We start from the raw sequence: 24,205 nt of genomic DNA on the forward strand, positions 1-24,205 counted from the left end.
CAATAAAGACACTTTAGCCATCTTTGTTCAACTGATTTCATTTTTTAAACCTGAATAACATGGTATTATGTTACAGCTTGATTTCTATTCACTTTCTTGCCCTCTCAAGTGTTGAGACCTTTAGGGTTTATATCTATCTATCTATCTATATATATATATATAGAGAGAGAGAGAGAGAGATTGGTTTAGGGGCACCTGGCTGGCTCAGTTGGAAGAGCTTGTAACTCTTGATCTCTGGGTTGTGAGTTTGAGCCCCACGTTGGGGGTAGAGTTTACTTTAACAAAAAAAGGGGGGTGGGGGAGATTGGTTTAAAATCTGCCGTGCTAACTTGGTGGAAATCATTTCAGATTCCTCAAGCTCATAGAGAAGTTTCCATGGCTCAAGTTTTCAAAAGCAATGGTTAACCTAGAACTCATACTTAGCTTTGAAATGTGCTTGTGACCCTAGACAAGTATCTTGAACTCTAAATCTTTATTCCCTCCTCTGGAAAATAAGATGATACCACTTATGTCACAAAATTGTATGAAGATTGGGTCTAACGAAAAGTTTGGCACATGATAGGCATTCCGTAAATGCTCGCATGGAGGCATTATAACGGATTTCCTCAGCACACACCAACTGAATGGAGACTATTTGGAGAATCCTAGTGTGTGGCAAGACAGTTCAGAGAAAAGGATCCAGGCTTGGCCTCAAAATTTCTGTGAATTATCCATAAAGTGGGATATCCATACAAGGAGATCACCAAGCATTGGCTATACATGGAAAAGAGCTTCCCCCATGCATCCAAGATAAAGGCCCCGGTGGGCACGATAATTCCAGGCTGTGGTTTGACACTGAGCACCGGCAATGCTAGCTTTCCCCACAAGCTCAACCATTCAGAGCACAGAAATACCACATTATAATATCCACCCTGTGGCAAAAGTGATTTGAGAGCAGTGCAAACTCCTCCTTTCTTCTCTCCACCAGCGTCCAGACTGCTAAATATTTGGTGCCAGTGGTTACGGTTGATTCCATTTCCAGAAATGCAATGCAGCTGGAAAATATTTTTTTTCATAGTGGAAAAAGCCTACACTGTTATGTATCTCTTCAACACACACAGGAAATTGTTATGATACATATAGAAATTGACTTAAATGCAATGTAAAGCACACGATTTACCAAGCCTCACACAGGAAATAAAGGCCATGTTGCTACTATCAAGTGAACTTACCACATTTCACACTACCGTTTGTGATTACTGGCTATTGTGAAAAGTGGTCCCTTTTCTACAAGTGTGGCTAGGTGATTTTAGAGTTGTTTTGGATATATAAATTTAAGTTTGTTAGTATAAGTCCTTTCAACTCGATTCCTTTAATTATTTTACAAAAAATGAGAAAATAAGCTGACATTGACCTTTAAACTTTTGTTGCTTTCTCTTTTTACTATGCTAAATGAGTGGGCGACCCTAAGATTAGGAATTCATTCAAAAGGTTTAAATAAATCACACAGAGCTCTATTTCTTTCTTCATCCAGGCTTAAGAAATCGATTTTCAATTTAAATTAACAGCATTTGCAATAAAACCTCCATTTACAGGTACTTACAATGAGTCCTACCCTGTGGTAGACATTTTAGCACATTACCTTGAGTAATCCTCACAACAACCCTATGAAGTAGATATGTTGTTATTGTACAGAGAAACCAAGGCTGGGAGAAGCTAACTCGTCTGCTTAAGGCCATAAAACTAAAAATTGCTAGAACCAGGATCCATCTTTTGATTCCAAGCCAATTCTTTCAGTTGTTCTTTCCAATTCTTCTAGCACTTGGATACCTAACTGAACTTCTCTAAAAGTTGGAACCAACTCTTGTAGAAACTTTATTAAGAGTCACCCTTACTTGGTCTTTGATTGCGATGATGATATATTATTTTTAACTCCATTAAAGTCTATGACAATGGTTCCAACTCTGGGGAGCTTTTTAATACAGATGTGTAGGCCCCCACTCCAGCCAACTTAATAGAACATCTAGGGTGAGGACCAGGCATCTTTATATACTTTTAAAGTGCTCCAGATGATTCTAATGTGTAGCCAAGATTGAAAACCACAGCTTTAAAATACAATATCATATTGAACCTAGGAAGTCATAGATCGTAAATCACATCCTGATTTCCGAGATGTTAAAATAGGAATAATAGTTGAAAATGATATCAAGACACCAGGAATTGTAGGACCCATCGCAGTTCCAGGGATGTTAAAATATGAACAAATGTACATTTTAGAATCATTAAAAGAGAGTTCGCCACATAAGATGCAGAAAAGTAAGACATGCTCTTGGGCTACTCAATTATATAAAACAAACAAAGTAAAATGACCTCAAAAGTATTTTTTTTTTATATAAGGCCTTGTGGTTTGATTATTTTCTATTTGCACCCAACATTTATTGCTTGTCTCCATAATATAGAAGGTGAGAACCATACAGTACATTATCCCCCAAAAAGTTTGCACTGCCAATCAGCCAGTCAAACACCAGCAGTAGAGGTAGAGGTGAAAGATTATAAGCCGACTCTTTCAACTCAGAGCCCATTTGGGGAGAGAATCCCGAGTGACCGCTCATCCTGCCCCCTCCTCAAGCTCAGGAGACTTGCCTTCAACATTCCCCAGCACCTGCTCCTCCCTCCCTGGTCCCACAATCAGCAACAGATTATTCAGTTTTCTATCTCATACAAACAAATGCGGACAGAGAGTAAGAAAGGAAGGCGGGTTAAATGAGTATTTGCGCTTCTTAATCCATATGTAATAGAATAAGATGGAGTCCTTTAAAATTGTGTTGTAGAATACTAATATCACAGCGAAATTCTCATGATACATGGTTAAGTAAAAAAAATTAAAGATGCAAAACAATGAGCAAGACTGGAGAAATTACACAAAATATTACTGCATCAAAATGCTGTGATAACAGGCAGTTTTTATTTTCTTTATACTTTATTTTCCAAATTTTTATAGCAAACATATGTTAAAAATCAGAAAGTGTTGGGGCACCTGGGTGGCTCAGTCGGTTAAGTGTCCAGCTCCTGGTTTCAGCTCAGGGCATGATCAAGCCACACATTGGGCTCCGTGCTCAGCGCAGAGTCTGCTTGAAAGATTCTCTCTCTCTCTCCCCCTCTCCTTCCCTTTTTGCCCCTCCCCACTTCATGCTTGTGCTCTCTCGCGCTCTCTTTCTCTCAAATAAATGAAATATTTTTTTAAAAACTCAGAAAAAGTGTTACACATATATGGAGTAAATGTGGTTATTATACAAATTAGAATACCAACATGGAGAATTCCTAAGCGCCAATATTAAATAGGAAGTAAAAGAGTATGAAATGGTAAATATCATAAAACAAAAAGTCTTTTTATCATGCATACACAAAAAAGAGTAGTAAAAGGAAAAATACCAAAATATTATTAATTATGTGAGATCACTTTTAGTATCTAATTATTTAATATTATTCTTTATATTCCTAGTTTTTTAATGAGAAAGTATGGCTTTAAATTTTCAAGCATAGGAAAACTATCACATCACATATGGAATTAAGATTTGTTATATTTAATTCAGGTCTGTATTTTTAAGGAATAAAATATGGCTAAAATCTAATCCCTTCATCCTCCCCCCTTTTTTAGAGGTAACCACCATTCTGTGATTAATATTATTTATATGCATGCTGTAGAACTTTTGTTACTTATATATGTATGTATAAACCATATTTACTACCTTTTAATGTGCCAAGCAACATCATATTATACATATCCTTCTGTGGGTTTTTTTCCCTTTAAGGTTTTGCCCTGTTAATATGTAGATCTAATTCACTGACCTTAAATACTGTTCACTATTCCATTATCTGAATCCACCACAATCTATTCATTCCTTTCTTCCACTGTTCCTCAGACTTCAGCGAACGTCAGAATCGCGTGGAGGCCCCACAGTGCAATGCTTCCGTGAGTGAGCATGGCTGTGTTCCAGTATAACTTTACCATGGACACTAACACTCAAATTTCATAAAATTTTTACATGATATAAAACATAATGTGTCACAGATATTTTTAAGCTTCTAAAAATGTAAAAACTATTTGCCAGCTAAGCAGAAACAGAGAGGTAGCTGGATTTTACCCTGGGGGGCTGCAACTGGTCAAGCCCCCACTCTCGTCAATAGAGGGTTGGATCATTTCTACCTCTTTGCTATTACAAACAATGTTCCTTGAGCATTTATGGGAGAGTCTTAGAGTAAATACTTAGAAGTGAAATAACTGATTCACAGAGGAGAGGCACCTCCCAACTTTACCAGGAATTACCAATTTGCTCTACAAAGTAACAGCACAAAACCTGCCCTCCCCACCAACGATGAGTATGAGTTTCTGTTTTCTTAGATCCTCGAGCATACTGGGTTTGAGCTGGCCTTTTGATGTTTGCCCATCCGGTGGATGTGGAATGGTACCTCACTGCTGTTTTATTTTGCCTTCCCCTGGTCGTTCCTGAGGTTGCCAGCTTTTTAGTTTTGACCATTTGCCTTGACTTTCCTATCTTCACTTTCATGTACCTCACAATAATAGAAAAGAAGGAGGATGCCAGGTTAATTATTCAGGAGTCGCTTGCTCCAAAGCTCGTCAGTATAATGGAATTTCCTACTCAGGTCCAAAGCAGCAGTTCACTGGTGCTGGAATCACTGACTCTTCCCTTCCCATGCCGTTAGCACACTGGCAAAACTGGAAATTAAGTCTCTCTTAGACTAAACAAGAGAGGTCCCCTGACTTAACAGACTCGTTGACTTCTCTCTCCAACGTTTCAGGGTTATGGTCTCCAGAAAGTGGTTCCAGGCGTTCCTTTCCCTAAAGCTCACCTCTCCAAGACATGAATAATGCTTTTCTTAGAAATGGCATCCTGTTCTGCTTACTCACAGTCTGCTGTTAGGTCACCCAGGAAATGAGATAATAAAACTACTGAAGTTAATTAAAAACATCTGTGATACTAAAGGAAGCATCTTGAGTTTTTCAAAAAAAATTGGAGCAAATTTTTTCCTACTGTGACATCTAACGAGGCCACCTCCTAAAACCGTGTTCTTCAGTCTGGCTCTTCCATTTCATACCCAACCTGTGCCTCAGGAGTCACGTTGGTTCCTCTTTCCGGCTGTTAGCAGGGTAGTCGGCTTACACTCAACCACATCCCAGCTTCTCTAAACATACACGTTTCTTATATTTCACTCAATTTCCCATTCTGAAACTAGGAAATCAGATTATATCAGTGTATCAAGGAAAGGTGAGGGGACCCAATGAGCTGTGAATCTCTTTGTCTAGAATCCCAAATTACACGTATTCGGTTAACTACAATCAGTCTCAGATCTTGTTGTTTTTTCCTTCTGTTGCCCCCATGTTTTCAACATTGTCTCAAGCTGCTTTCTTAACGGTCACACTTATTCAATGAGAATATCATAAATGAAAGAAACTGAGCTGGAAGTTTTTAGGATCTTCATATCATATCATCTAATAACATGACTAGCGCTTATGAGCAGCCTAACTCCAGCTAATTCACTCTCTGAATCTTTAGCTGCCATCCAGTTTGAACATCAAACCCTAGAACCACAGGGTGGGTGTTTTCCTGCTCTGGTGAAATAGTCTTTTCAAGTTTCCCTAAGGGGAAAGGTTTTGAGGCTACCCCTGGTAGGCTGCAAGTCTTCAAAAGCCACATTCAAATGACTGCTTTTGTCCCCACTGCTTTGAGCATTCCAAGTTTTTTATCACTCAGGGGATCCAGATAGAGCCACTCAAGTTAAATATGGTGGGAAGAGAAAGATTAGACAGGAAATTAGAGAGCTTCTCTAGTCTCCCCAAAATGCTGGCTCTTGGACAGCCTCACCATCCTGTAGCTCAGCAGCAGCGGTACACCTAAGAGCTTCATGGGGAGAGGAGATTCATCCTTTTGTCGATCCACCCAGTTATCCATCAAATGCTCCTACTACTTGCACTCCTCTCGCCAAGCATTCTGTCCCATCTCTACACCTATGGTCTTCACGGGCGTCCTGCTAACACACTACAGTGTCCTTTCGGTAGGCCCACAACACAGACCTGGAGGAGCCACTGTCAAAGCCCTGGCTTACTTGCACCAGTGAAGATTCTTAAGTCACACGTCCTAACTCCAACTGGATGAGGCAAAAGCCTATGGGTAGAACTTTAGAGGTCAAATTATGTCATTAGCATTTGTAAATCTCAACTCACCACTGTGCGGTCTTCATTCTCAGCTTCATCTTAGGGATCCCCAGGATATAGGTCTTTTGCATGGTAAACCAAGCCCCGGTCTCAGAGTTTTTTATCAGGAGACCCAAGACCAGCTCCCTTTCTGTTCCACGACACCTTCAGCCTCACGTGATTCCTCACTTCCCTCAGGCAGAGAAACAGCTATTAGGACAATGGCCAGGAATGAGTCATAGCTCAGGGAGAGGGCTTGGGTTGTAATCTTAACTCTGTTACTTCTCTGTTGTGTGTTCTTGGACAATTTGTTTTTTGTGGGGTTTTTTTTTTTTTTTTTTTTTTTTGGCTGGGTACAGTATACTTTATTGATGGTACATGACAAGGTAGGACTCCCCAAGCCCCTCCCCTTCTTCAGGGGGTCTGGGATGGAAACGGTGGAGGTCGGGAGATTCTCAGTATTTTGCGGGATAAGTTGGGGCAGGGACTCCCCAGCAGCTGAGGGCCTCTCTCTTCCTCTTGCTCTCACTGGGGCTGGTGGTCCAGGGGGCTCTTACTCCTTGGAGGCCATGTGGACCATAAGGTCCACCACCTGGTTGCTGTAGCCAAATTCATTGTCATACCAGGAAATGAGCTTGACAAAGTGGTCGTTGAGAGCAATGCCAACCCCGGCATCGAAGGTGGAGGAGTGGGTGTCACTGTTGAAGTCTCAGGAGACAACCTGGTCCTCAGTGTACCCCAGGATGCCCTTGAGGGGGCCCTCTGACACCTGCTTCACCACCTTCTTGATGTCGTCGGATTTGGCAGCTTTCTCCAGGCGGCAGGTCAGATCCACGATGGACACGTTGGGGGTGGGGACATGGAAGGCCATGCCAGTGAGCTTCCCGTTCAGCTCAGGGATGACCTTGCCCACAGCCTTGGCAGCACCAGTGGAAGCAGGGATGATGTTCTGGGCAGCCCCTCGGCCATCGCACCACAACTTCCCAGAGGGACCGTCCACGGTCTTCTGGGTGGCAGTGATGGCATGGACAGTGGTCATGAGTCCCTCCACGATGCCGAAGTTGTCATGGATGACCTTGGCCAGAGGAGCCAAGCAGTTGGTGGTGCAGGAGGCATTGCTGACAATCTTGAGGGAGTTGTCATACTTCTCATGGTTCACACCCATCACGAACATGGGGGCATTGGCAGAGGGAGCAGAGATGATGACCCTCTTGGCCCCACCCTTCAAGTGAGCCCCAGCCTTCTCCATGGTGGTGAAGACCCCAGTGGACTCCACAACCTACTCAGCACCAGCATCACCCCATTTGATGTTGGCGGGATCTCGCTCCTGGAAGATGGAGATGGACTTTCCATTGATGACAAGCTTCCCGTTCTCAGCCTTGACTGTACCGTGGAATTTGCCATGGGTGGAAACATACTGGAACATGTAGACCATGTAGTTGAGGTCAATGAAGGGATCATTGATGGCGACAATATCCACTTTGCCAGAGTTAAAAGCAGCCCTGGTGACCAGGCGCCCAATACGGCCAAATCCATTCACTCCGACCTTCACCATCGTGTCTCAGGGACGCGGCTGGCACTGCACCAGAATACGCGGCTGTCTGTTGAACGGGGAGGCGCAGAGAGCCGGACAATTTGTTTTTTTTTTTCTCCCTGGGTCTCAATTTCCTCATCTGTAGAACGTCACAATCTCTGTGAAGCTTTCCCCAAGTGAGTACTCCTCCCCCAGCTGAATTAGTCACTTCCTCCCAAATACTCACAACACACTGTCCTGCATTTACCCTGACACCCCAGATCCTAGCGGAGTAGCTCCTGGAAGGCAGAAATTTCTCTTGTAACCCTAGGCCAGGACACAATGAGTACAGAGTATTTCATTCATTGGTAGGATCAGGAGACCCCTGTAGCTCCCCTAATCTTTGAAATCACATGACTTATCTGGTCATTCTATCCCAATCTGGATTTATCCCTAACTGTCTAGACCAACCCCCTCTGCATCCTTTCCTTCTCTGAAGCAGTGCCCAAAGACCCAATCTCTACCTTTGAGTTTTTCCAGACTAACCTCTTCCCGTCTTCACACCCAATTCAGGTTCCTCTGCGTTACTCACTACATGCCATATGACCCCAGGTAGTCCTTCCCTTTGCTTGTGTGCTTTGAAAATGCCCTCATTGTGACCCAGTCTTGCCAGTCTTTCCATTTTCAAGCCTCCAAGCCTGATTATTGCAGAACCGTCTTGGCTTGCAAGGTGCCAGAAATCAAGGGCTGTCGATCCATCTAGACAGTGCCCCAAGCATATAGCTGTCTCATAAATGCTTTTAGGGATAATGAATGGTAATGACATTCAGATTGATTATGTTATAATATTCTGCAGTGTATGTTCCAGATGAGCACAAGGGTCAATTTAAAAAGTCCAATTCAGGGACTATCAATGGAAGATGGCCACTCACAAATATGGGAGGGGGGCTTATAGTTTGAAAGAACATATTCAATATGATCATATTATTTTATATATCTGGAAAACATAAAAAAAAAAACAAAACACTATTTAAAACACAAACTAGGGGCGCCTGGGTGGCTCAGTTGTTAAGCATCTGCCTTCGGCTCAGGTCATGGTCTCAGGGTCCTGGGGTTAAGGCCCGTGACAGACATCAGGCTCTCTGCTCAGTGGGGAGCCTGCTTCTCCCTCTCCCTCTGCCACTCCCTCCACCACCATTGCCCCTTGGGCTCACCCTTGAGCGCTCTCTCCAATAAATAAAATCTTTTAAAAAATTTTAAAAACATTTAAAACAAACTATAACTTTGATTCATGGGTACTTGACATATTAATCCTTCTTATCTTCACAAGCCTGCCTTTAATCAAATATGTCTCCTGAAGTTCAGGGAGGTTAAGTTACTTCTTCAGGGTCAATCAGGAAACAACAGAGGTAGAATTTGAATTCAGAGCCAGTCTTTATTCTACTACACTGTTTCTCCATGAAAGAGGCAGCAAATATGGCAACCCCAGACCTTACCTGGTTTTGTACTTTGTCCTTCTCCCTCCCTGATTGATCTAAATGGTAAAGGGCCCTGTAGTATCCTTTGAGATTTCATTAAAACTTGGTCCCACATGATGGGGTGACCAAGACTTTCTAATACTCAGCCAAAAATTCTCTAGGCACCAGAGATCTACTGATACCCAATTTTCACAGAACAAGAACTAACGCCCCATCTCCTTCCTTATGCTGAAGAATCAATGTGCCTTCAGTTTCTTCCCAGGAAAATGAAGCGGATGGATGATCTGGCAGCTCAGCTTGCCTCAACAGGCTTTGCTGATAGGCCTCTGAGAAGCCGGACAGTCAATCTATACTTTTTATTTTTAAGATTTTATTTATTTATTTGAAAGAGAGTGAGTGCACGTGTGAGTGCACAAGCAGGGGGAGCAGCAGAGGGAGAGGGAGAAGCAGGCTCCCCGTTGAGCAGGGAACCTGATGTGGGTCTTGATCCCAGGACCCTGAGATCATGACCTGAGCTGAAGGCACATGCTTAACCGACTGAACCACCCAGGTGCCCTTCAATCTATACTTTTGAACACCTTCTGTGCACTGGGCATGTTGCAGACCTATATTACTATTTAGTTTTTCCTTACAATGCAGCTATTAGAGAGCTGAGTGAAACCTCCAGTGGCTTGAAGTGCAGTTGTATTTGACTCCCAGTGGTGACCTGGTAATGGTAATATCATTTGAATAAGCAATCGCATTTTTGCAAACACATTCCAGCCTTGTGTTCCCACCTTCGTGACTGGCAGTTCATGTCTCATTTCATATCGCATTTTGTGTAATGATTTTTGAAGAGCACCTTAAATCATCCACTCCTCGATGTTTGGAATCACTTTCAAGAAAAGGCTTTGGGGTGAGATTTCACACTTAGCAAATTTAAACACTACCATGGAGGCATAGAAAGTAGAAATAAAAATAGTTTTCAGCGCAAATTAGGTCATAAATTTGGGACAGATACGGAACTGGCCTTAATAAAGACCTTGCTAAGAAAGTTGTAGGCAAAAGAAAAATGGCACGCCACTGAGGTTTTGAAAAGTATGCTCTGCCCTGAATAAAGAAAACCTGAGGTTCCACTAGGAAGCTCCAATTCTTAAGTACACAGGGATAACATTTTTAAAACATTTTCTAAAGGGGTTTCGTTCTCAGTAAATTCTTCCAATCAATATACCTTTCATTTTCCTGCCCTTATAACCTTCCCTACCTGCCCCCCCACTTTTCCTCCATTAAAACTGAGTTTGAAGGGCACCTGGCTGGCTCAGTTGGTTAAGAAGAGTATGTGACTCTTGACCTCAGGGTCATGAGTTCAAGCCCCACACCGGGTATAGAGATTACTAAAAAAAATAAATAAATAAACTTAAAAAAAAAAAAAACACTGAATTTGAGACAGATCTACCACCTCATGAGAGGTCAAAATACAGTGAGAATAAAGCAACCATATTTCTAGATTTATTTTTTTAACATCAATGTTGGAAACTTCTAACAGAAACTAGTCTTGAAAACCAAGACCCTTCTGATTTGCAGAAACGAGGCTTTTGAACAGATAAAAGATTTTCTGAGGTTCAAAAACTTGATTTTAAATAGGCTACCTGGGTGGCTCAGTTGGTTAAGCCTCTGACCCTTAGTTCTCTCTCTCCTTCTCCCTCTGCCTCTCCCCCAACCTCTCCCTCTCTTTCTCTTTAATATATATAGATATATAGGGGCGCCTGGGTGGCTCAGCTGGTTGAGCGTCTGCCTTGGGCTCAGGTCATGATCTCAGGGTCCTGGGATCAAGCCCCGCATCGGGCTCCCTGCTCGGCGGGAAGCCTGCTTCTCCCTCTCCCACTCCCCCTGCTTGTGTTCCCTCTCTCGCTGTGTGTCTCTCTCTGTCAAATAAATAAATAATATCTTTTAAAATATAGATAGATAGATAGATAGATAGGTGAGCTCGAGCCCCACATGGGGCTCCGTGCTCAGCAGAGTCTCCTTCACATTCTCTTCTCTCTCTCCCTCTCCCTCTGCCCCTCCTCTCCACTGGCTCTCTAAATTAAATAATTAATTAAATCTTTTTTAAAAAATCAAGTACTAGAGTCCTAAGTAACTTATATATAAAGCTTGCCCATAAATAACAGTTTGGGGGAGAAAAACTTTCTCTCCACTGGAAAGGGTAGAAAGCCCCTTCCACACACCATGCCCACGGGCCCTGCCCAGGTGCCCTGCCCCACACCTGCCCCAAGCCCTGCCCCCACACCTCACGCACACGTCCTGCCCCACACCTGCTCCAAGCTCTGCCCCAAGCCCTGCCCATGTGCTTAAATACCCTGAAGGGGTTCCAGAGTAGAGGAACCTGTGCTTGAAATCCCAGTAGGGCAAGTTTCTTTAAAGGAAGTTCATCCCCCCAGTGCCCCAGGGGGTAAAGCTGAAAGAGCCAGTGATGGGTCTGTGAAGAGTCCCACCCCCAAAGCCAAGGCAAGGAAGAGCAGAGGAAGGGCTAACATACCAGAAGGGGTTTCCTGGTTAGAACATGGCAGATACAGAGTATGGAGTGGTGTTGGGGGGTAGAGGGCTGGCAGGGAGAAGCCATGTGGACCTAACTGCAGAATCTAGGAGGGATTGAGGATTCGCTCTGTGCTCAGTGCAAATTCTACTTCAGATTCCTTCTCTGTCCCTCAGCCCCTCCCCACTCGGGCTCTCTCTCTCTCAAATAAATAAATAAAATCTTAAAAAAAACAGAAACAAAAACAAAAACAAAAAAAACAACCATAAGGCCAACGACATCTCATAGAGCGCCAGCCAGAGCCAGAGGATTTCCCTCAACCCATTCTGCAAGCGCTGCCACCACCCCCTACGGGTGAACTTCGATGCCAACACCAGAACCAGGGGAGGGGGCAGAACCCTGCACATGACTGCATCTAGGCAGGAAATGACTGGGTCATGGCTAACTGGACTATTTCCCTTGAATTGGCAAGATTAAATTTTCAGGGCCCAAGGAGAACACGATGTAGCGGTAGAGATTAAGTTTGACTGTTTGTGAATTTTTACCCATTACATAACTATTAAGCCAGCAGAAAAGCAAAAAAAGTCGGTCAGAAAAAAACAATTATCGTATGATCTCACTGATATGTGGAATTTAAGAAACAAAACAGAGGATCACAGGGGAAGACAGGAAAAAAATAAAACAAGATGAAACCAGAGAGGGAGACAAACCATAAGAGACTCTTAATCATAGGAAACAAAATGAGGGTTGCTGGAGGGGAGGAGGTGGGGGGACGGGGTAACTGGGTGATGGACATTAAGGAGGGCACAAGTGTAATGAGCACTGGGTGTTACATAAGACTGATGAATCACTGACCTCTACCTCTGAAACTAATGATACACTATATAATTGAATTATAATTAATTAATCGAATTTAAATTAAAAATAAAATTAAGCCAGCAGAAAGTTAAGCCTTCACTGGAGCAAAATAAATGCAGGAAGAGGCGGAAGAGGGCAGGGAGCGCAGATATTGCCACCTAATAACTGTGGCACTCTTTTTACACTTCTACCACACAAAATAATATAAATACAGTAGTATTAGAAAGCTTCTTGGTAATTTAAGCAATAGTCCCATCAGTGAATGCATGTCACCTTTTAAATTTTCCAGGTCTTGTAAGGTTCTGTTCCAGTAGTTTACTTGAATATGATAATTATCTTTAAAATTTTTAAACAAATGAGGTTGAGCATTTCAAAATGCCTATCTGATCATGTCAATTCTCCCTAATCTCCACCTCATGAGAGCGGGAGCCGATCTGCATTTGCTCACCACTGTACAGATAGCTCCACCTTTGAAAGTTCAAGTTACATCGTTTCGCTTTTATGAAAGAAATCAGAAGAGGATTTTTGCTTTTATGAAAAAAGGTGAAAATCGAAAATAGCGTTTAGCATTTATTTTGCAACGAGTCCGCGTAGAGGCAGCACGCCCCAAGAAGCAAGAGTGGCGCCCCCCTTGCTCCTTGCTGGGGAACCACACTCAGCATGGAGCCGCCGTAACTTTGAGCTCTGTCTGTCAACACCTGTGCTTTATCCCAGTTTATTCTGTGCATCTGTTAGCAAGATGGGTCCTAAGGTATCAAAAGGCTAAGTGAGGTTATTTTGAGGGGTCTGGGCACACAGAAAGTTTTCCATATAAATTAATGGTAATGGCTTCTTCACTTTATACAACCTTGGCTCACGAAAAGTTTCATAGGAACACTCTACTTTCTGGGGGCAAGGGAAAACCTGTAATCCCAACACCTAGTAGGGAGGGCTGGCACCTAGTAGGCCCCCATTTGTTGAATGAATGCAAAAGTAAATTAACTAATGTGATGAGACAAGTGAATTTCTGTCTCAATCTGGCTTTGAATTCTTGAGCTACCGGAGTCGCATTTACTTTCCCAGATGAAGGATACAAAGAACCCCTTGAATTTCAAGTAGTTTGAACTGGTGAATCTTTGCAGTAACTGAGAAATGGCTAATATGTTTCCACATTATGAATTGCAGATCTGGTATCCCAAGTACATTTATCCATACATATTAATCGAGTTTATTTAATACAGTTCTTGATCCCTGAAATCTAATTAACACAGGCTTTACTTTATTAAAAATTCCTAAGTTCGAATTTAGACCAGGGTGAATGTTAGGGTAGGATGAGGTATACTTCTTTCATGTTGCAATTAAAAATAAAATTTATGGAACTGGTCATGTAAGAAAAAATACACATGTACATAACATTCTACTAAAATCAGGTAGCAGGAATGAACACACTTTCTTTTTCCCAGATTGGTCTGTAGAGGAATTACTTTACATCCATGACAAAACCTTTTCCCCAAAAGGAGTAGCAAAAGCATCAGCTTTTGTTTTTATTCCCTGATCATTTGTTCATCTCTGCATATTTTGATGAATATTTTTATAGATTTATGACTATCTATAAAACACCTGTTTCTCCAGAAGTTCCCACATTTTCAGCAATCGTAGGGATTTAAGACTCTTACTTAATTCTCCACAAAATATGAGCGGAAGTACTGCTCATATTTTGTGCAAAACTCAAAACTTCTTGTTCCTCATCCGCCAAAATCTCTCATGCAGTAAGTAATTAAAGTCTTTATCAACATCACCGTGTGCTCCATGACAATCTAGTCTCCCTAAAAATAAATGTATGGGGGGAAATTCCTCTCAATGATAGGCAAACAGCAATTACTATTCCCTGTTATTAAAATGCTCTCAGTTAATTGCACGGATACCAGCGGAGAGATTACCTTAAAAGGCTGGAGACTAAAAGAAGGGCGTTAGGCAGAGTCTTGAACCTTCTGGTCTAATTTGGAGAACAGTTTACAGAGTGATTTAGTAAATATTTGTGAAGAACCATTAACACTGAGTAAATACTCCAATGCAGGCAACGAAAAATGTATTTAAATAATTGTTAAAGAACCTCCCCTGATAAATACTGAAAATGAATTATTTCTAAATGAAAACAGCCCAAATACATTCACAGAAGAATACTACCAACCACATTTGCTAAGCATTCTCTATTGTATATATACACAGTTTATCATCCTGGACTAATTTATGAGAAGCACATGTTCAAATTAAAAAAAAAAAAAAAAAAAAACTGTTTTCACCCAGGATTATTTTACAGAGAATTCAGTGAGCTCAGTCCTTTCTTAGCATCTTTCCTATCTTAGTCCCAACAGAAAGGAGATTTCACTGTTTGCCACGTGCTGGTAACGCACGAACTTGCCAAGGTTTGGCGCCATACTTCCATCGACAAGGTGGAGGAAGAAAGACCATGTTAAATGAGGAAGTTCTGAGATTTCTCTTCACCTCCGAATGACGGATCAAGCTAGCCAGGGAACATGAAAATGAAGCATCTTGGAAGGCTTCCTGACTCAATTAAAATCCAACTTTGATGAAATATTTTGTTAAAGGGGAAGATGTTGTCTCTCCTGCGAAAACTGTGTAGGACAGCTGCTACGGGGGAAGCAGGTGGCTGAGTCTACCCCAAGGGCTTCAGAAATATTAATATTTAAAAAACCTCTCGCATTTCACTCAAGTTCAGGGCAGCTTCCTAATGCCTGGAGGAAGACAGAGCAGGAAACTCACAAACCACAAAGCGGGGAATACCTTCTAATTTGGCCAGAGCACGGTCTGCCGTCTGAATCCCTCTCAGCCTCGCTTTGCTCCTAGCTCACAAAGGCACGGCCTCCCGTTCAAAGCTGGGTGCTCCCTCTCTGCACTGCAGAGACATAACATGTCATCAGAGCACGAGGGTTTGCCAGGGCCATGATTTGTTTGTCTAGACTGGTCATTGAACTCTGTTTATTACCAAACATCATGTGGAATGGGCAGCAAATCAAAGGGGTTTCTGGGAGACTGCGAGGCCTGTCTCCCTGAGCACAGCCGGGGCTACACACGGACATCCCTCCTTCTCAGTTTCCACGGCCTGGAGAGGCCTAGCTTTCCCAGGACCTGGGGCCTGTGACCACTAGACTAACCCTTCATCTTTTTTTGACCCAGGACGTGACCCCAGGCCACTTGTAACCCTCGGAGCCCCCCACCACTGCTGTTGGAGTAGGCAGCCCTTAAGAGCTCTATATTCCGGGCTGCTGAGTGGAGAGGTCATGAGGAATGACTAATGATTAACATTTGAAAATGAACATGAGAGGAAAATGCTACCAATCATAGCAAAATGGTCTGTCAAAGAGCAGAGGGCCAAGGGGGGGAAAGAAAAAAGCACATAAATAATCTCTTTTAAAGATGCAAATGTGGCATTTAAAAGAACTCCTCAGGTTTGGTTTTAGAAAGACACATAATTAGCAGATACAGTTTCATTTTTATGGATAATTGTGAGCCTAATTTTTAATGAAGATATAAGTTCTCTAAAGGTTTAATCTAGAAGATAAAATGGAGACTCATGGCTTTTGTCAGAAAATAACGTGCAACTTGAGTTTTTTTTTTTTTTTTTTTAAGAAAAGCACTTCTGTTGCCTATAAAAATAAAATTGTTTCAGACAAAAATCAGTTCTCTTGTGCAACATTTCTGATACACACTGATTATGTTACAGAAGACCTAGGAGCTAGGAGAGCTACTGGAAGCTCCAGGGCCTAAAATCGAAGGTCTCTGACTGGAAAGGCCTAGGTACCAAATCCATATGAACTTTCCACATTATCTAAATGGGGGCAAGGTAGCGAATTTGTGTTTCTTTCCTGCCTAGAATGAACAGCTTTCACACAAAGGGGTAGTAAGCAATACAAAATAGCACTTCCAAAGAGGTCTAGCTTCTGTGTTACAACAATTTAGTGGTCAACATCAGGCAGAGAAACTGAAAGGGTCAAAAACACACCCAAAACCTAGAACCATAGCCAGGGCCACCTGGCCCTCTCTTTGTGGAAGTCTCCGGTCGCCCAGCAGGAGATTTGGCCCCGCAGCCAGTGCGCTGGGTTCTCTCTGTCTGCACACACAGACCCAGACCCGTATCATCCCAGAGGGCTGAATCAACAACCACTGGCCTCCACGTCCTCTGACAACTAGTTCTAGGGAAATTCCAGAGGAAGTGAGGGAGAGAGAGGACACCAACCTAGATGTTCCTGAGGCCCATCCTGATCAAGGCCCTTGGGATGACTTCCCAAAACCCCAGATAACAGAGAAGACCTAAAGGTGCCACCCCAGTGAACCTGAGGTGATGCTATGATACACCTGAGGTGAGGAACAGGGGTCTCTGGGGCTGCTTCAGCCCTTGCGTTAGTATTATCATCCCTGTCGTGGAAATGTAACACAGTTTTGTGATAAGAGTAATCATTTCAGCATTTATGACTGGGCATAAGATTCCTTTTGTCTGGCCAGCTAGCAACAGTTACACTACTAGGAGGTAGGGGGCACGCTTTTGTTTTCCCTCTCCCTGTCCTCTCCCCAGCCCCGCCAGGTAGGTGCCTATAATGCTAAAATGTTGGCCGAATTAAACTGGATAAATTCAGTGGAACTTCTAAAACTCTAAAACAAAAAAGCAAATAGCCATTTCATTCAGGTTCACACAACAAATCATTTTCTTTAAAGGTTGACAGGGATATTAGATGAAAGTAGGAGGAGCAGATGTAGATGTGTGAGAAAGAAATTCCCCAAACCAATTTGGACATTGATTTTTCCCTTTCTTTTTCTTTTGAAACCAAATCTTTTTTTTTTTTTTTTTTTTTTGAGAGAGAGAGAGAAGTGGGGAAAGGGGCAGAGGGAGGAAAGAGAGAATCTTAAGCAGGCCCCACACCCAGTGTGGAGTCCCATGCCAGGGCTCGATCTCACGACCCTGAGATCATAATGTGAGTTGAAATCAAGAGTCGGACACTTAACTGACTAAGCCACCCAGGTGCCCCTAAACTAAATCTTTACACAGAAGGTACTAATTTATAATTTAACTCTCAAGTTAACTATGAGTCCATTAGTCTTTCAAGTCCTACAAACACAAAGAGTTTTAATGATTTTTTCTAACTAAAGAGAGAAAAAAACATGCTGTATGAAAATCACTTCTAAGACTCTGGCCACTCAAAGATAGTTCTGTGAGATCTCTAGCCATAGGACCCTTTTATGAGAATAGCACAGGAAACTCTCAACAATCCACACAAATTTAACTTTGACAAACACAGAAAGGTTCCTGGCATAAGAGGTTCTGCTTATGCAATTAAATCATTCGAGCATTTAAATAATGTAAGTCCCCTCCTAAAAGGTGGGTGTTCAGCCAAGTCAGTTCTCAGTTTCAATCAGACCGAATTTAATGCATAAACATCTTCTTCCACCACAATAAAGAGAAGGAAAAGATATTCCATAAGCAACCATAACAAGCTAGTTGGAAGAGACACACAGTTTTTACAGGGAGCCCCTCAGAAACATGTCCGTCCTTTAAGGACTGTTCACTCACATGGGGGACTAATGAGCACATGACATCTGTATATAGTCTTTCTTTAAAGGCAGCAGAAGACTCCTTTGCAAGGAAACAATCCTTTAAAAAGAGACACAGTGATCATCACTAAGTTACAGGATTATAAATAATTTTTCTTGACTCTTTTCCATATGTTCCAAGTTTTTACACAGACAAACTTTTACCTTTAAAATCAGAAAAAGTAGACGTCTATTTCTTTAAATTAAAGAAATCCTATGATAGAATCCAAGGTGAAGAATGGTCTGAAGATGGAGACAAGCCATTCCTTTCCTTTGTTTGAATTAGCAAAAGGCAACACCTGGGGGCAAACCCCCCCCCCCCCCCCCCCCCCCCCCCGCCTCAGATTCCAGCCCTTCACTCCTCCGATGAGCACTCCAGACTGTGTGGTCCCCCTCCGTCCTGTCTGCTCCAGATTTCTATTCCATCAAGTTCTGCTTCTGCTCTCACTCGCACCTGTGTGTGAACCGTGGGACTCACCGAGGGTCCTCAGTCCTCACAGGCTGACCAGGAATTTGATAACAGGCGCTGTGAAATCTAACCCAGCCTTATGTTTCACTCAAAAATCCTGCCTAAAGAAGGCACCCCAGACACTTATATCCTGAGAAACAGAGCAATTTATGTTTCAGCATGCAGGAATACCAGATAGAGCTTCACTAAATAAATAAAGGGTATGGCTCTAGGGACAAATAAGGAGAAAATACCTGTTTTCTGTCCCCTTTCTATACCTGCAGCTTAGTTAGACGGACCTTTACTCCCTGCAGCTTCCAGGCCTCAAAACCTCAACATCCGATCATATCACTTTTTATTTCCAAAATCATGCCCCTACCCAGCTGCCCCCAGAACAGTACTGACACCCTCCTAAATGGCCACACAAATCCTCACGGCTTTGAGCAACACTGTTGCTTTCAGTCCCCCTAAAGGGCACACAGTTCCCCTCTAGAAGTTCCACGTGTATCAGAGCATTCTGCTGCCGGGCCAGATCTGGATTGTGCACTCACAGCCCTCAGCTCTTTCCATGTTGGCCAAACCTCCACGGTAACCCAGAGAGGTGGTGAGACACGAAACACCCACATCCTCAGAGGGAGGGCCACCAAGGTGACATATGGATAAGGAGGGAGGGTAGGAAGAGAGGACCTACCACCCAGCTAGACAAATGAATGGGATTCAGTCTGGCCATCCAGACTACCTACACAATTTGCAGAGCTCAGTACAAAATGAAAATGCAGGGCCCCCCTTCCAAAAAGCATCAAGAATTTCAAGACCACCACAGCAGAGCAAAAACTAAGTATGGGGCCCTTCCCAAGAGCAGGGCCCTGTGTGACTACACGGGTCACATACCCATGAAGCTTGTCCTGCTGGTTCTCCGTGGGAAAGCCACTGGCTTTTCTGTTCAAATAGGCAGCAGATGGGCTGCAGAGAGCAAAATAGTGGAATAGATAAACAGTCTCACAAACACTGACAGGTAAAAAGCTCTATGTTCTAGGTCAGCTTCTTATCTATAGATAGCGCAAGGCATTATTAAGAATGTGGGGTTTTTTTGTTTTTTGGGGGGTTTTTTTGGAAAATGGGAAATCAGTAGTGCCCAACATCACAGTAATAGGACTTGAACTTGGCAGCTCCTATTCTGTAAGTGGTGAGCATGTTAAATGTACCCCTCAATCCAATTAAGGAGAATAGTTTTTATTATAACAAAACTGGATGGAATTGAAATCACTTTGAAAAAAAAAATACAAAGCCACAATTTTCTCCCCTGGTGTACTCATGTTCAGATAGAAGTTAGTCATGAGATAAATAAAATGTACCTTTTTGGGGCAGCCAAGGACAGCACTAAGAGCCCTCACTGCCAGGAAATCCCTGAGCCAGCAGGTGCTGAGTTCCTACCCGGACCACCTTCCTGGTACTCCTGGCTTCCCACATCAGCACAGTTCCCCCAGGCCTCTGCAGGGAGGGATAAATACATTTATGTACATATTTTTAAACCAACTCTTTTCATGTTCAAAAAGTAGTTAGAGCTGACTTTTTTAACAAAATTCATAGGATTCACGATCTCTCCAAACTGGGTCCTCCATCCTTAATAAACAGTTAAAGAAAATGCCCAGGCCCCAATTCTGCAGGCTGCCAAGGCCAGAAATTGCTTTGCAATATAAATCACTTTTTTAGGATAAAAGAGAAACACCAAAAATTCTAAAACTGGCCTTTAAAAAAAATCCTGCTGAAATGGGTGAACTGTGTGTGGAGCTGTAAAAACATCCTCAGGCCTCGAGCTGCCATCTTGCGTCCCCGCGTGTGTGCACCTAATCTCAGCTGGCCCGCCCGAGACCCCCTGAGCGCCAACCGTATTCCCCCGCGCGATCCCATTTCCGCTCCAACAAGATGAAAGAAACTATCATGAACCAGGAGAAACTCGCCAAGCTGCAAGCACAAGTGCGCATTGGTGGGAAAGGAACTGCTCGCCGAAAGAAGAAGGTGGTTCATAGAAGGGCTACAGCAGATGATAAAAAACTTCAGTTCTCCTTAAAGAAGTTAGGGGTAAACAATATCTCTGGTATTGAAGAAGGGAATATGTTCACAAACCAAGGAACAGTGATCCATTTTAACAACCCCAAAGGTCAGGCATCACTGGCAGCGAACACTTTCACCATTACAGGCCATGCTGAGACAAAGCCGCTGACAGAAATGCTGCCCAGTATCTTAAACCAACTTGGTGCAGACAGTCTGACTCATTTAAGGAGACTGGCTGAAGCTCTGCCCAAACAATCTGTGGATGGAAAAGCACCACTTGCTACCGGAGAGGAGGAGGATGATGAAGTTCCAGATCTTGTGGAGAATTTTGATGAAGCTTCCAAGAATGAAGCAAACTGAATTGAGTCAACTTCTGAAGAACATAAAACTTGAAGAAGTTACTGGGAGCTGCTATTTTATATTATGACTGCGTTTTAAAATTTTGTTCATGGATCTGATAAAATCTAGATCTCTAATATTTTTAAGCCCAAGCCCCTTGGACACTGCAGCTCTTTTCAGTTTTTGCTTATACACAATTCATTCTTTGCAGCTAATTAAGCTGAAGAAGCCTGGGAATAAAGTTTGAAACAAGGTTAATAAAGTTCTTTGCCTAGGAAAAAAAGAAAAAAAACATACTCAGGCCTCGGATGAACATATCTTTGGCTTCCAAACATACAAGCTACATGGTTATTAAGGGCCAGGGTATACACTGCAGGATCTTACCTGCTCACACGGCTAACCCACATATACCCACAGTTCCTCCTCTGGGGGTCTAAGCAAACACCTGGAATTCCTAGGGCCTAGGGCCAAAATAGGCCCTTCTTTATTCTGAGTAGCTGTATTTCCTATGCAAAGGCGGGGAAAGAGAACACAGTCGATGGCCTCCTGTGTGCTGAGTTCGAGGTTAAGCGCTTTCACAAAGGTCATCTCCTCTATTTCCCCCCCAGTTTAAAGATGACTTTCTAAAGGTCACACAGCTGATCCGCAGTGGAGGTGGGGTTCGAACCCACTTCAGCAGGTTCCTAAACCACCTTCTTCCCCCTCCACCACGGGGCAGCCCTGGTGCTTCGTGAGCCAGAGGCAGGTTGGGTAGCCAGGCTGCAGACACGGCTACCTGGAAGGGACGGGCTGACCGTGGCGTGCACGAGCTCATGCTTCGTCCTCCCTCTGCACTGGGAGCAGCCCAAGCCTGAGCGCAGAATACTGGACCCGAGGCTGTGACAATCAGAACATGCCAGTAAAGCAACTACACAGAGCAACAAGGTGTCCAGGCTGGTGAGCGGAGGCCAGCCTGGAGGAGGCCAGGAGTACGTACTGTGCAGAAATCTAAATGCAGTCAGCCCAGCTGCAACTGGGAAATCTCGACGGAGAGGAGGAGAGTCCCTCTCATCAGCAGTCTATCGACTGAGCGTGCATCGTGAGAAGTAGTACATCCTGCCCGTGAAGAGCCCGCTGCCTGGTTCAAAGGCTAGTTCTGCTCGTAACTAGCTGAGTGACCTTGGGCAGCTAACTTAAACTCTCTGCTTCAGTCACTGTTCACTACCAAAGAGAGAGGTTTTGAAGACTTACAGGACTGAGTGCAGATAAAGCATGTGGAACACCACCTAGGATCTAGAGCAGGTGGTCATTGTTAGAGATTATTATATGTACCAAGTACCTTCTGAAACAGACCTCAGACCCCCAGACAGTTCCTTCCACTCCAAAGAGGCAGAGCCATCTGTGGGATGCCTTGAAGCCCCCAGCTACGACCCTGTATTCAGCAGCCCTTCCCACAGCATGCACGGTAACCTTAGCTGTGAGAGAGGGGAAGCAATGTGCTTTCCAACCCAGGCAGACCGCGACCCAGGAGCCGCAGCCCTCAGACTGCGTGATATGTCACCTTTTCTGTGACAGGACTCCCAATCCCTTCCCTAGGCTTCAACACGAAGAACATTCTCGTGGCAGAAGCAGGTTCCTTCTCATCGGGTGCTTCTGAGAAAAACAAATCACTGACACAAACATTTTGCAAATTCCGGGGAAGTGTGGTGAAGAAAGTGCAATTCCCTCTCCTTTATGATTATAATAAAATGCCCAGGTGCTGCCGGGGGACTTGCCATGCTCCAAACCCATCCCCAGAGCTCCCCCAGGAGAGAGCCACCCTGCTAATCAGAAGAACTTTCCTAGGGTGAAGCCCATCAGCTGGAGACCTGGTTTTCCTTTATGGCTCACATAAAGATTAATGGTTCAACTCACAGCTGCTTCTAGTGTTCACGGGAGCCCCTCTCTCGCCTGTCGTTTACCCCTGGGTTGGCCTGAGGACTTGCGGTTAATGGGGCAGGTGGGGAAGCCATTTGTTTCCCCTTGACCGAGTGTGTTAACACTGATCTGCTGCTCTACCGGGGCTCAACGTCTTAATCTCAGGCATGCTTTGATGGAATGTTCCTCTCCCTCAGGCTTCTAACAAGGCCAGGTACCGAGTATCTAGAAACCCATAGCTTCCCTGGACGCCCGGCCTGTGGCTTCCAAGGATCCAGTCCTTAGACAAATCTCTAAAGTAAGATTTAAGAAATGAGAATAAGCAGCAGCACCCCTGCTTACCAAAATGCTTTGCTGTCCTTACGGTGCCGATAGCTTCAAATGCACCTTGGCTCAGGGACATGAGCGGTCACAAGACGACAAGAAAGGCTTTTGTTTTGCCTGTTGGTCTCTCTGCAGCCTCCCTTTCCGGTCTACCCCACCCAGCTCTTTGTTCTTTTGCTCACTCTCTGTGCACCAGTTACTAAGACCCCTTTCATTCATTTTATTCCCTTCAGGAACAACTTTTTTAGTGCCAGGGACATAATCAGATGTTTTTATCTACATTTACCAAACAGAATCCAGAAAATTTGGTACACGCAGGGTAGAAGTCTACTCTTGGGAGCTCACCTCCTTATTCACTGAGCGATCCCATGGAACACGGGCAGCTGGACTGACGGCCTACCCTTGGCCCTGCTGCTTTCTCCAAAAAAGAAAAACTAACTGACACTGGATCTCATAACTGTACCTGCTGCACTGGAAGGGGATTTGTCCAAGTGGACAGGGGGGCAAGACAAAGTTCCCAGCCAGGTGTGCCACCACTTCAAATGGGTGACTTCAGCTGGCTTTGCATGGGGAGCACCCAGGGCCTGGGACCCTTTGGCTCGTCACAGTTTTCATGGCCTCTCTGTTGATTATTGGAGGCCTCCAGTAATTTGAGATGGTGACAATAATAGGACTCCTCCACCCCTTATCTCTAGGGTTTATGTGCTGGGAGCCAATTCTTTGGTTCTCTCGAATTTTACATGTCTTACGAGTAAGCCGTTGACTGCCCTTGGTCCTGGATTACCTTTTCAGGCATGTTTGTACCGTAGTCTTGTGAACCCGTGAATAGTTTGGGGAAAAAGAGGCAGTGTCTCTCTCCAGAGCTTACTTCCCATTATAAAAGATTCGGTTTCCCTAAACTCAGGTGTCATTTCCTGTAACACAACTTCTCCCTGTGCAGCGATCAGCTGGCCCTCTTATAAGCATGTAAGGATTGAGGCTCAAGGAACCAGCTGAAAAA

At 43.7% G+C, this 24,205-nt stretch overlaps 1 long non-coding RNA gene and 1 pseudogene across 2 annotated transcripts in view; both read right to left on the bottom strand.

Moving 5' to 3' along the window:
- The window catches only part of LOC113929480, a 134,350-nt gene extending 128,012 nt beyond the window's left edge, over window positions 1–6,338 (bottom strand). Inside the window, exon 1 of the long non-coding RNA XR_003522208.1 lies at window positions 6,224–6,338. This is a non-coding gene — a long non-coding RNA (uncharacterized LOC113929480). The remainder of the gene's footprint in view (window positions 1–6,223) is intronic.
- A 406-nt stretch (window positions 6,339–6,744) lies between these two features.
- Window positions 6,745–15,409, bottom strand: LOC113929475 (annotated as a pseudogene). The gene is made up of 2 exons (XR_003522206.1): window positions 15,342–15,409; window positions 6,745–7,794 (listed from the first exon to the last, which is right to left on the bottom strand). The product of XR_003522206.1 is annotated as a glyceraldehyde-3-phosphate dehydrogenase-like (transcript).
- Between the last annotated feature and the right edge of the window lie 8,796 nt (window positions 15,410–24,205).

This window comes from Zalophus californianus, chromosome 5 (assembly GCF_009762305.2).
Source record: "Zalophus californianus isolate mZalCal1 chromosome 5, mZalCal1.pri.v2, whole genome shotgun sequence".
In the NCBI taxonomy this organism is placed as follows: Eukaryota; Metazoa; Chordata; class Mammalia; order Carnivora; family Otariidae; genus Zalophus; species Zalophus californianus.